The sequence below is a fragment of the Cyanistes caeruleus genome, chromosome 13 (genome assembly GCF_971803275.1).
Source record: "Cyanistes caeruleus chromosome 13, bCyaCae1.hap1.1, whole genome shotgun sequence".
NCBI classification, from domain to species: domain Eukaryota; kingdom Metazoa; phylum Chordata; class Aves; order Passeriformes; family Paridae; genus Cyanistes; species Cyanistes caeruleus.
This window is the reverse complement of record NC_141713.1, coordinates 9,428,138-9,441,649: the sequence shown is the minus strand read 5'-3', so window position 1 is coordinate 9,441,649 and position 13,512 is coordinate 9,428,138. Positions and strand designations below refer to the sequence as shown.

The following is a 13,512-nucleotide window of genomic DNA, read 5'->3' as shown; positions in this document are numbered from 1 at the left end:
ACTCATCTACTCTTAAAATACTGTTTCTATTCCAGCATAAAATGTAAATCCCCCACTGCTCTATGAGTAAATCTGTTCCAGATTCACATGGCAAGCAGCGCTGTGCTCAGTTGTAGAGTAGTTCAGTTGTTTCTAAGCCACGGTAATTTCAATGCCACAAGGAACATAGACTATTAAGTAAGTGGTAGAACCTGGCTAATTCACATCAGTAGTTCAAAGCACCAATGTCTATTACTAAAATTTGTAAATTAGTAAGTTATCAACCAGCATAGCCCATTTTCACGATTTTCCCATGAGCGTTAATGATATTTGATGTTTTCCTAAAGTCTGCTCCTGCAGGCTAGTGAGTAGATGCAAACTTTAGCTTCCATCAAAAAAGAGTTCTCGCCTTTATGGTTAGAGATAAAACATGAAAACATGAGCCAGCTGAACCCTGGAGTATCAAAAACCAGAAGGCAAATAAGCAGAGCCCAAATTTTATTTATTTATTTCTTAAAGATCTGGCAAGCATAAAGCTAATCTTTTGATATTTGATGGACCACTTTATGCTTTTTAAACACCTGTAGTTAGCAATATTGAACTGGCACAGTATGAAACAGAAGTGCTCTCCAAATACCATTGTACCAGGTCCTGATTTTGCAAGTCGATAAACACCATCCAGTGGGAGCTTACGGCACTGTGCAAGTTTGAACCTTTATTTAATAGATGCAGGTTAATATTAATTATTTATTAAAATATAGTGTAAAATATTCTTTTTTTCCTTTATAGAATTAAAGTAATCCTTGTAATATGAAACCTGAGCACAGCTCTCTAATTTAGCACAGCACATAATTATGGAGTTAAGCACGTGTGAAAACGCTGATTCAGCTTTCTTCCTCTGTGTGTGCTGAGAACTAGGGAAGAATCTCCAAATTATTTAAAGTTTTATTTTTTTATTCACTTAAGAAATGACAAAAATGAAAAGGACACTGAAAGTGTTGGAGGCACAAATCTTGTGACTTTCTTTCATGTGAGAGATTGTCAAGCTCCTCTGAATGCATCCATGAACAAAATCATGAAATAAGTTTCTGTATGTAGATTCCAATTTTTGCAAATGATGAAGTAATTTTTGTAACAGATTGTGTTTCTGAGTCTTGTTGACCTAGTGGAATATGGCTCATTTTCCTTCAGGATCATTGCAGGAATCTCAGCTAAAATCTTACATCTGCCAGAATAGAGGATTAGACAAATTGGCAGGTCGTAATAGATTCAGAAGTTAAAAGGAAACAAACTGAGCAGCAGGATAAAATCAGGGCAAAGTAATTAACATTCTGTTTATATTTTCAAAGAAGAAACAACAGGAAAAGAACAGATGCCGGTTCAGATTTGTGGACACTCCCAGGAATTTTTTTGCTTTAGGTAAAACAGTAAGAACTGCCCAGAACCCGTGGGACTCAACTGGCCACTCTGGTGAAGGGGGTCGGATTGCACTGGGACACAAGTCCCACAGAAGGGTGTCATTTAATACACATGGTTGCTTCCTGCACAGAACTGCTTCTCAGCTCCAGATGCGCTTGTGGAAAAAAAAAAAAAAAAAAGTCACAAGGGAACAACCAGAATTTAGAAATTATAATATAAATTAAAAGTGATATCAGAGCTATTGGGAATTTGTTTAAGGCAAATTTTAGTTTGGCATTTTACCATGGTACCTTAACACACCTGAAGATATATAGCCCAAGAGCTACAGGGGAAAACAGAACAATCATGCAGCAATCAGTCATTTTCTAAAATCCCACATGGGGCATATGGCAGAGAACAAAGATTATTCTGTGCACAGTTCCTACTGCCAATGCAGTGTTCTTTGAGGGGCTGATTCAGAAGTCAGATGATGCAGAAGGGACTGGGTTTATATCAAAATATGTAAGTTTTTGGGGACCTTACCAAAGAAAAGAGATATCATAAAAATTGCTGGGTCTGGTGAGGACTACTACAAAATTCCCAGCTGCCCAAGGTGGACTAGATTGTTCATTAGTGATTGTGCCCCTGCAGCTTTGCAGAAGTAGAATACCTTCAGTTTCACCCTGTTGGTCACAGACTTGATCTAGTGAGAGCTGAAATCTTTGTTTCTTTCAATAATCTCAGAGTTCTTTGAAACATACACCCGTCTGCAGCCTTTCACCTGTAGTGAGCAGAAGAACTACCTGTGCATCTGATTTTCGTGTCTATACAAGCAACATTAAAATAATTTTACCAGTTTGTTTGGAATATATCAGTAGTTTTATTTAGGCCTGTAAGTATATAGCAGTTGTATCTGAATATCCTAGCAGAGGTGATTTCATGCAGAAAGAGAAATTACTGCTTTTCTCTCGTGTAGCAATTTATACTGAAGTATGATTGTGTTCCACTCCAGGGAAAAGATAAAAAAGTTTAAATATCAGTGAAAGGAATTTTGATGCAAGATGCCTTACAAAATTTTCTCTGCAGACTCAAAAAGTGATAATTGTATCTGTAATTTCGCATTTGTTTTGGGTGAAACTCTAGACAAAAGAGTGAAACCCTGTGAAACCCTGTTAGGGAGGTGTGGTCTAAACACCAGGTAGGGGCAAGTCATTTGGCTAAGGCACAGCTGTGGAACCTGAGAGAGATGTTCAGTACCCATTTCTGAAGAACTATTGAGGTCAAACCCTTTAACCAGTCTGTACCTCAGTCCCTTCAGTGGTAAAATATGGATCATATTCCCCAACTACATGAACAGTTAAATATCACATCAGCCTTAACACTTATGAATTCTTGTAATCATTCACTGTGAGATCATAGAGTCTTGCAAGGTAAAATATAATCCAGATATGAGGTAATCAAAGTCAAAGCCTTCCATGCAGTAGGAATAGATGGTATTACTCATTGGGAATAAATTGCCATTACAGCCTATTTCAAATGTCCTTGCAATGCTGCTGTTATGCCATCTGAAGTTTCTTATGGGAATATTAATTCCTTTGCAATGGATTTTGGCATGGAATTACAAGGGATTCTTGCTTAGAAGAGGGAACTCGTTGATTTTCCTGTCTATTAATCCAGTGTAGCACTCATAGCATATGAACAGATTTGGTTGTTAAGGCAGCAGAGTGTGTTTGCTGTTGTTTTTTTTGTTGTTGTTTTATGATAGGTGGTGAACCATAAAATGTTTCAGGACTTTTAGCTGTATATTTTATAGTTTAACTGTGTCTTTTATAGTGAGCTAATTTTACTCTAAGATATCATTACATTAATTTTTGAAGTCTTCAAATTTTCCTTTTTTTTTAAATAAGAGACATAAAGGGAGATTAAAAGTAAATTTGATTTTTACTTTTAAAAACTATTTTTTCTATGTAGATTTTATACATAGAATATAATATATTAGATTATATGTATTATATACATATAATATAATATAATAAAATATAATATATATTATACATAGATTTATAATATATATATTATAAATATATATTATATATTATGTCCATGTAGAATTCCCATTGTGAGGTACATGGGCAGAAGAAGTTAAGACATAAAGCAGAGATTTACATTTCTCCCCCTTTATTTGTTAATAATTTAACTTGTTTTTAGCTGCAGTATGCATAACTCCATACTATATAATATAAGAAACATTTTTGTTGAAATCAAGTTCCCTTAATTGCCAAGCATACTAAATGAGAAAGACAATAATCTTTCTTTTGCTAACATGATTCTTTCTAACCCAGTGACCCAGATCCCAGTGAGTTTCCTTAAGCTCAGAAATATGATTTCACAGAACAGTCTGTACATTGGTACTAGTTCTACCTTTTTAAAATTGTTTTCCTTATGGATGGTATTTTCATCTGTTTGGTTGCATATTCTTTCTGTTTGTTTCAAAGCAAAGCTAAGATAATAATAATTCCTAATTCATCAACATGGCCCTAATTAATTTCTCATCATCCTTTTATTAAAGTTTTCAAGGGAATTTTAAAATATATTTGTTATTGAAAAAAAATATTATGTTATTATGAAAAAATTCTGGGCATCATCCTACAGCATAAGACTAGATTTAAAGGACATTTACCCAACTTAAATAAGCAGAATAGCAACAGGCAAAAGATATTTCACTGTAAATTGGAAGGAAATCAGTAGAAGCTAATTGATTAATAAAATAAATGATTGGAATGATTTTTAAATAAATAATGAGCAGGTATACTACAGCTTATAAATAAACTCCATATCCCTCTGGATAGGCTAATCTTAGGAAACTAAGTATCAGTAAATCAGAGCAAGGATGCTGTAATATTGCATGCATAGACATTCCCTGACACTCTTGGCATGTACCAGATGTTATTTCATGTATGGAAACTAAATTTCAGAACAGACAGCACTGCTCTTCTCATAGTGACAAAATGCTCCATGTGCCATTCCAAAAAAAGATGTGTTTTAAAACTTCCAGGGAAACTGCAATAAGCTTCCCACTCGCTGGAGGTCAGGAAATCTAAAGCTCGTGGAACTGCTACAAGTTTTGTACTGAATAAGCTTTTGCAGAAAAGTTTAAACAGTAGGAGGTACCAGGGAGTTCTGAATTACCCCTTTCAATCATTTCCTACTGGATTCATGTGCCAAACAATTTTTTGCCAGTTTACCTGGAATTCCATGTATTGATTTAAGTCATGCTCCAGTAGATGTTCAACATGACTTCAATGGATGAGCGAGTTTACATTTAGGGTTGCTCAGTTTAGTAGCAGGCAGCGCTTCTAATCCCTGTGGAGCTGCTATAAGCCATTGGTTGACCTGAAATTCACATGAGTTGGCTTTAATTCAGAGCCTGGTTTGCTCTGCCTGGTTTGCTGCTTTGTTTTTAAAATTTTTAAAAATTTGGACTAGTCACTTAAGCCAGTTTTTCTTGAGTTTTTCTTCTTACTCTTGAGAAATCAACATATTTTCAACAGTATTTTCAAGCACTCCTCTATGATCATGCTATTTCTTGTACTGATTTTCTTTGGGGCTTGGCCAGAGCAGTAGGGAGGGCTGGGGACAAGAGGATGGGCAGGAGGAATGCTTTCCATGTGGCCTCTAACATCAGCATGTTTTGTTCCTTGCCTAAGAGGAATACCCTGAGTGTCCAGACAGTGTGCAATTAAATTCCAAAGGTACTGGAGGGAACATTCCACATGTTTTTAATAATGACCCTTAGAAATGTAATGCGACCTTTTTTTTTTAGTATCATTTGGGATCTGGCAGTCTAACTTTTGATTAGGTTGCAGAAGGGTTGCATTTTATATCAGAAAAAGAAATTGTGTCTGTATTTGGCTCACAGAAAAGTAGTTGAAATCTGTGTGCAATTCTCAGCAAAGAGAAGTTCTCTTTTATGAATGCAATATTTAACAAGAAAATACATTTCATCTGCTTTTTTAACAAGGGGGATATTGCTGTGATTTTAAAAATCTGAGATATTTTCTGGGAGTATTTCTCTATGTTCTCACTACAGATTTCTTTGTATTTATCTGACTGGGAACTACTAGTTGATGGGACAAAATGCAATTGCAAAATCTTTTAGCTTTAGAAGGTCTTATTCAGTATTCCCCATGTGTGAAAATCTCACTAGCTGGCATTACAAGGGCAGAATCTTAATGCACTTCTTTGGGTTTGTTGTGTAGAGTGTTGGTTTGATGTGGCCTCTGCCTTTTTACTGGCTAATCAAGGTCTCCTGGGACTGGAGATGGGTAAGTAGCTATTTCACTTATCTTGTACGTGTCCATATACAAAGATACATGGTTACTTACCACGGAGATGGACAGGAAATAACAGGGAGGGGGGAGATCTTTACCTCATTAGTAACATTACATTTCCTATAGTGCATATTTTTCATATATTAAAAGTTAATAAGCTGGTGTTGGCTTACAAGACTTAAAGAGGGATGTGATCATAGTAAATATGTCTAGAACTTCAGAAATTATTACTAAGGTATTTTAAATCATTTCCAGAACTCTTTCCTTCATATTCTTTACATGTCAAATAGTAGTATTTTTTTATTCTTTGTTTAAAGTCTTAATGCCTGCAGCTACCATAATAAAATTAATGTTTCATATTATATTGGATATAACAGTTACAGTTTGAGCCCCCAGTCTTGACTAGGGCTGCGGAGTAGCAGGGGTGGAACAACACCTGTAGCAGGATAGCTCGTCTCAGAAGACATTGAAATGTGCCTGGACAAGACTCAGAGAAGTCCTGATGCATCCCTTTTATAGATAAGGAATTGATAGATTAAATTATACACTAAATGAATAACTAAGTTACAACAGAAGTGAATAAAATCTTCTTTGGAGAAAGCTCTGTTTATCATTCCTATAGGTACTGTGTATGTTTTGCAGTGGGCACACTGTCAACCAAAGCTAAGTTTAACATACACATAAAAGGTACTTTGCTGGCATCTTTTCATTGCCATTATATCAAAATTACTGTAGCTCAGATGATGTGGCTTCAGATTGCTTCTTCCATATATGAACAGAGTGCTGCTTGTAAGAACAGATAAGAACCAAGAATATAGTTGGCACTAAATAAATAATACTTAATATTTTCATCCTTTTATAAATAGCTCCCTTGCATTCTTCTCTCAAGTTTACACACATACCTGGATGGGGATCTGTTTAACATAGATATTTTTTCCATTATTTTAGAGAAAATATATCAAAGGGAGAACTTTTTAATTAAGTGCACATACTCCAAGAGTTAGAAACGTCGGTCACTTCTCAGGAAGCTTTGGAACTCCTGTAAAATGCTTCTGTATATTTATGTGCTTGAAAATACGATGAAAAAAATAGATTAACAAAAATGTTGAGAAAGAGAATTGCTCAGAGAGTAAAAAAATAAGGAAAAACCCCATCATGGAAGTAACTGGCATCATCTCAAGCCTAGTTCAGTATGGGAGTCTGCCAGCCTTTGCACACCGTCTGCATTTTTGATTTCCTTTGTGAGAAGGATAATTTTTGAGGAAGTTTTGGAGGAAAAATCCACTGAGGTGCAATAGCCTTTGTGTTATATTCAGAGTATGAACAGCTAATACTGGTTATTTTTAGTGCTTAGCATGAAACACACTTCTTGAAACTACCTGGACTGAGCTCCTTGCAGAGCATCTGACTGTGCAGTCCGCAGCTGTAATTGCTGAGAGGGTGGTGATGACACTACTCTCCTTACTGCCTCTCTCTAGTATAAAACATTGAGCATTGACTAAAATACATCTCTAGTTTTGTGGGTGACTTTAGGGAGCTGGGCATAGAGGTGATAGAGCCAATTTCTGCAAAATTTCAGCATGCAGAACAAGTCCCTGATGAGATTTCTGATAAGATTTTAAATATCTTTTGTAGCCTGTAGAAATGCTACTTTCACAGTTCTTTGATAGATCTAGAAACTTTTGATTTTGCTGCAATGTTTTTAACGCTGAACAGAAGAAAGCACTAAACTGCTTTTCTGAAAAAAGGCTTTCTTGTGCAATACCCATCAAATTTACAAGGACTCTAACTTAACCTTTTCTTCTTAGTGTTGACATTGTATCTTGCCTTATTTTTACACAGTTCAGTGGAAGTTATGCTTGCAGCAGAATTCAGGCTCTTTCTGCATGCCAGTTTTGAAACATTTTCACTAGGCAAAGCAGTTTGAATCCTAAGAATAGGAGATATGGGCTCACTACCAGAGTAGCTTTCCACAAACATTTAATTTGTTACTTTTCTGTTCTTTTTTTTTTTTTTTTTTTTTTTTTAGACTTAATTTATATAGTGATTGTATTTGGTCTGCAGAAAAGTGCAGAAGTAATCAGAATGTTTATTTTATCACCAAGTTTGTATGATAACGTCTGCTATAAACCAATTGTTTTAGGTTCCAAGAGAGTACAATTGATTAGATGCATATTTTCTGCATTATACAACAGATCACACCCAGCTGCACAGCTTTCCTCAGGTAAGTGAGCTATTATATATTCCCCTTTTTCTTCCCTTCCCCAACTCCCTTAATTAATAAGAAAATCCAGACATCTATCTGCATGAGGCTTGTTTTAAAGTCAGTACATATATCCATGGAAAATAAATATCTAGTTACTAGGATTTATTCACTGGGGCCAGCTCTAATAATGAATTTGAAATAGGATTTTCTTACTACAGGAAAAAAAAAATAATTCCTCAGACTCAAAGATAAATCAAAGGGAAGTGGCACCCCGGTGGACCAGACAACCCATTGGCAGCACAGTCACATGAAAGCCTCAGAGGTCACTACCTCAGTATCAGCAGAGCTATTTGTAGAGCTCACTGTGGAGTTTCACATCGTGGCTAAATCAGAATACTTAAAAACCTGGCACCCAAATTTCACGTGTTGCCAGCCTCAGTCCTTATGTGAGGCTTCCTTTCACTGCTTTGGAAGCCTCCCCTTTGAGCTGTAAAACATGAATACACAGTCCTAGGTTTTGACAACTCCAAAGAAATTAATTTAGGACCAGCATTAAGAGACTTGCTGTGTGGATGTACAGGTAAGTGAATTTTATTGCAAAAAGCATGCTGGCTACATCTATAGTAGATACTGTGAAATGAGAAGGACAAGATAACTAATAAAATCTTAGATACATGCTTTTCTTCCAGTCTATGATACAACTAGAGCAATTACAGAATTTTCTTCAGAAGCCAGCATTTTTAACTGGATCATTAACAAGATCATTAACTGTTTATGAGTAAAATATCTGTTTTGCATGAATTTTTTTTCTTTTCTTCTTTTTTTTTTTTTTTTTTTTTTAGGATGCTTTGGTTTCTTTTTGGGGAATGGAAATGTAGGTCAGACACTCAGACATTTGAACCCATTCCCACACACATTCTCTTTTCTACCCATCCATTAATTTTGATTTTGAAAAGTTGCAATGGGATTTTCTGAAATTTCTGAATTTGTGTCTCATGTCCCTGTTCTAATGTAAGAAGAGTCTCCCCAGCCAATTTCTATCTCCCAGAAGCCAAAAATACTGGAGTAATGGCCTGTCCTCACTTCGAAAAGAGACTGTGGTGCACTGCAGGAGATGTAGTTCGACAGGAATGTTCAATCTATACAGCAGATCAGGAGCCAAGAAATACTTGAATAGAGCTCCCACGGCTAAGCAGGGCTCTGAGCACCTCACTTAATCTACTGTGTGACCACTCCCCACCTGTAAATTGACACACACTTCCTTGTTTCACAAAGGCTTCAGGAGGATAAAAATCTGTGAAAGTTATGAGATTGTCAGATACTGTGATAAGTCCCAGGATAAACAAATGTTGAATGCAAAACAGCAGCTTGCATGGTACATATTCAAGGGCATGTGGAATGAATTAGCAAGATGAATAGAGGGAGCAAAAGAATGAGAATGGGAAGAAGCAGAAGGGAGGAAGGATAGACAGAAACACTGCAAGTCAGGCAGTGTCACTGGAAGCTATGGCAGAGTTCCACTGAGTCCCTGCACACTTTGAGTTCAAACTGTGAATAATCTTGGAAGTAGATATAAAGCAAACTGAGCCAACAGCTCACTAAATGTTTCTTGCAAAGTTCCAATGTTGACATTTTTGTGAAGTGACCAAAAGTAACTCCCAAAGAAGGGATCCGTGTGTATTTAGAGCATGAGTACAGATATTAAACATAGGTTTCATTTAATATCTCACAATTTTCTTTTTTGGATGGACAACAATGTGTGCAGGTGAAGAATATGAATTTTCTGTACTGTGCCCTGCCAGTGGTGTGAGGGAAAAGAATGGATATAGACATGTGTGGATCTGTAAATAATAGGTAATAAGGCCATACACAATTCCTTAGCTGGCCTTTTCCTTCCTTTATTTTTTTTTTTTTTTAGAATGCATATTATGAAACTACTGGAAACATATTAATAGATTATTTTTCTGACAATGAAATATAAAGATTAACCATTCACTCATTAAAAAAAATTAATTTTTAGAACTGCAGTTTAGCAATATGACAGATCAGTTAGAGAAACTCCTGCTGCTTTTCAAAGAACTGAAGAGTGTAGTCAGTAAAGAAGAGGAAAAGCCATTTGGCATGGCAAGAAAGAGGTGACAAAACTCAGAGGAGAAAATGTAGGATTCATTCATGGAAAGCTTTAATACAGTGATGCCGGGTAGATGGCTTTATCTTACTACTGGAAGGTGTGGAAACCCTGCCATTGGGATGGAGAGTGTGTGTCCTTTTTGCTCCAGAACATATTGGATGTGATACATTCCTGTGCAGAAGGAAAAACTCCCAGCTAAGCTTTCCAAAAAGGATTTAGGCAATGCACAGTAATTTATGCAGGCTTTCTGCACTAGAGGTCAAAATTGCCACTGGTCATACTAATGACAAGCCTCTGCTCGACTGCAGCAAAACAACAGTGGCTGCAGATCAGGTGTGCTGATATTGCAAAATCTTTCTGCAGCAAGGAATGAAATGGCTTAGCATTAAATAGAAGGGCCTGAAACAGAGAGTTGCTCATGATTTGCTGAGGAATGTCTCAAAGTCACTCTAAGCTATCTGATGCTCATACCATTTACACTAGGCTGGGTTGCCTTAGAAGCAGATGAATATTTTGTTGGGTTTTTTTTTTTGTCTTTGCAGTGATTCACTTTCTACTAAAAACAATGGCTCTTAAGAAATAACTGGCTTAGGTACTTTGTGTCCACTGTGCATATACATGCATTGTAGGCATCTTCATCCCCACAATACCCAAAATCTCCTTGATATTTATAAACTTCAGAAGCAAATTTTAAAATGCTATTTAGATGGTGTTTGAAATCTTATTAAACATCTCATCTGCATTTGTGTGTCTAGATTCCATTCAAAATCTGATGCTAGAAGCCCATGTGACACTCGAAATAGAACTTTTAAAATGTAGTTTTTATAGTCTGATCTTCATGAAAGTATTATATTTTGAAATTCTTCAGGCAGAACTGTTGAGATAAAAACAATCCATAACTGAAAATAGTGACTTTATGTTGTATTTTGAAGATTATCTCTGCTGGTCACCAAGCATGTTAGATTTTGAGAGACAAGATCACAAGATTACTGAAATTAATAAGATCTCTTTGATTTCAGTGAGCTTCACATCTCACCCTTCACTGAAGTATATCCAGATAGACTTACACTGTTTACTGCATTTTATTTGAATGAAAGTGAAAACTAATGCAAGTGTCAAGAGAAAAACAGCTAAAAATTAAATGGGTAATAGACCTGCTGAACAACTGATGAAGGAGGTAGCTAAGTACCCAGAGGGGTTTGGAAGGAAAACAGCAGGTATTATTTGAATAAACACGTTTAAAATAATGAAAAGTGTATAAGGTGTGTACAAGAAGTCCAGAAAGCCAACAAAGGGTTTTAATCATAGATAAATTTCAAAACACAGTATTCTGGAATTTGTTCTCAAAATCCTTTGGTACAGAAATTTATAGATTATAAATGGCATGACACATCTTCTCATCACACAAACGAAATACAATATAGCATATACTTTCCCATACCTTATGACTTCTCTTCCCCACATCTGTTTTGCACAGTGGTTTTTAATTTCAGGATTTCATCACCACCACCATTCCCCCTTTCCTCCTGAAGCAGGCAGTGGGAGATCACTGCCATCTACAGATAGAAGATAGTATCACTAATATTAGAGCAAATTGTTGGAACGGTTTCATGTTGGAACATCTTTCTCTTTTTCCCTTGAGCACTTGTCTCCTCAACCCTGCTTTCCTCTTCAAAAAAACCCCACAAAGTCACCCAACACATGCTGTCATTTCTTTGGCACCATGATCATAATCACCCTCATTAAAGAGAAAGCATGGTACTTTAAGAATCTTAGAAGCCCTGTAATATTTTAAGTCAAAGTTGAAAGAAAAAAAAAAATAACAGGATTCACAAATGTGATTTCCATTACTTATAATATTTGTCAAAATTTAATATACATGTCAAAATTATAAATGGCTTCTTACAGCTTTCTCAGGAGGCAGCCGAGAGAAATAACAAACTCTGTGGACATTTGTATAGATGGATTGAGTAAGTGGGTACCTGCTTTCCATGTATCACTGCCTGGGTTTCAAGATGACACATCAGGAAAGACATGCAAGTATGGCACTGTAGGAACAGCAGAGATACAGCTTAATCTCAATTTAATCTGTCTTTTATTTTCTTCCTCCAAAGAAGGGAGTAAGAAAATTGATAAAGCTTCATGTTATTTTTATTTTTTTGTAGAAGAGCCACACATCTGCAGCCTATCAAAAATCATTACAATTAATATAACTTTAAAAATGAAAAAGAATAAAATTCATAATCTCCATTCTGTATCTTCTGTATTTAAATAGGAAGTTTTTAATTGTAACAAAAAATGTTTATCAAACATGTCAGATATCCATTATTAAGATACAACAGCATTATTTTTTAACCTCTTCCAATAGCTGCTGTTTCACTGAATTTTTGAAATTACTGCCTTTCTGACAACATTAAAACATTTTAGAATCACAGATTTGGCAAATTAAAAGCAGTCCAGTGTCCCCATTAAGGGTAATTGATTTGGAAGCATTCATTTCCATTTCTGCTCTGTTATACTTGATGGAGTAAAGAAACTGATGGGCAGAACCATAAGGAGCCTATTTCCCTCTGAAATATCTAGGTGTAGGATTGGGCTAACTGAAATTATTATCTATTAACTTGAGGATAACTTTAAGTCTGCAAGAGATCACACAGCTGTAGTATTTAGGTAAAAAAAAAACCAACCTAAAACCAAAAGAGAAAGCTATATGCAGTAGAGTTAAAATAATCTGTAATTGTAGAGGCTTTCATTTGCTGTCTGCCCAAATAATCTTCTTCATGCACAGAAATGCTTCTTATTTGCTTTCCAGGTGAGAGAAATTCCCTGGCTTGTTTGTCCTGCTGTCTGTATATCATCCTAGCAGCCAGAGTAGAATTCTGCTTTGATTCGGGAATCCATTGCAGCATAATAATATGATTGTTTCAAGTAATATATTCCTGTAGTAGCAACACCAAACAAGCCTATTTTTGGACAAATACAAGGAATAAAAACAACAGTTAATCTGGTCTGGTCATAGGGAAGGAGAGATCCCTGACTCTGAAAACCTTTACCATCATTGTTTTGCAGTTTCCTCTTTAAAATCCTGTGCCCACAGAATTGCAGAAAATACAGCTGGTTTCCTTTAAAACATCTAACAATTTGAACCCAGTTCATAAGAGCAACTTTTAAAAAATACAGGCTGAAAGTTTAGGCCCCACTGAAGTCAGTGGCAAAAGTTCTGTCAGCTTTCAGCGAGGTCGGATTTTCATTCCTGATATTGATTCAGCTGCTACCTTTAGATACAACAGTTTTAAGGTTGTTTCTACAGAAAGTCAGTGTCAGGTGTGTTTATTATTTTAAACCACACCATTTCTTTAGAAAAGTAAATATCTGAGTACCTTTGCATTTCACTGAGCAAGATAGGAAGTCTGACAGGAGGCATGCCTGTGTTTCACACACTTTTAACATATATTTAATTGAAATGG

General features: G+C 35.9%; 1 protein-coding gene across 1 annotated transcript in view; it reads left to right on the top strand.

Moving 5' to 3' along the window:
- The first annotated feature begins 7,546 nt into the window (after positions 1–7,546).
- Positions 7,547–13,512, top strand: part of SH3GL3 (SH3 domain containing GRB2 like 3, endophilin A3) — a 55,401-nt gene continuing 49,435 nt past the window's right edge. Inside the window, exon 1 of the mRNA XM_086849618.1 lies at positions 7,547–7,932. The gene's annotated coding sequence lies outside the window, so the exon portion shown is untranslated. The remainder of the gene's footprint in view (positions 7,933–13,512) is intronic.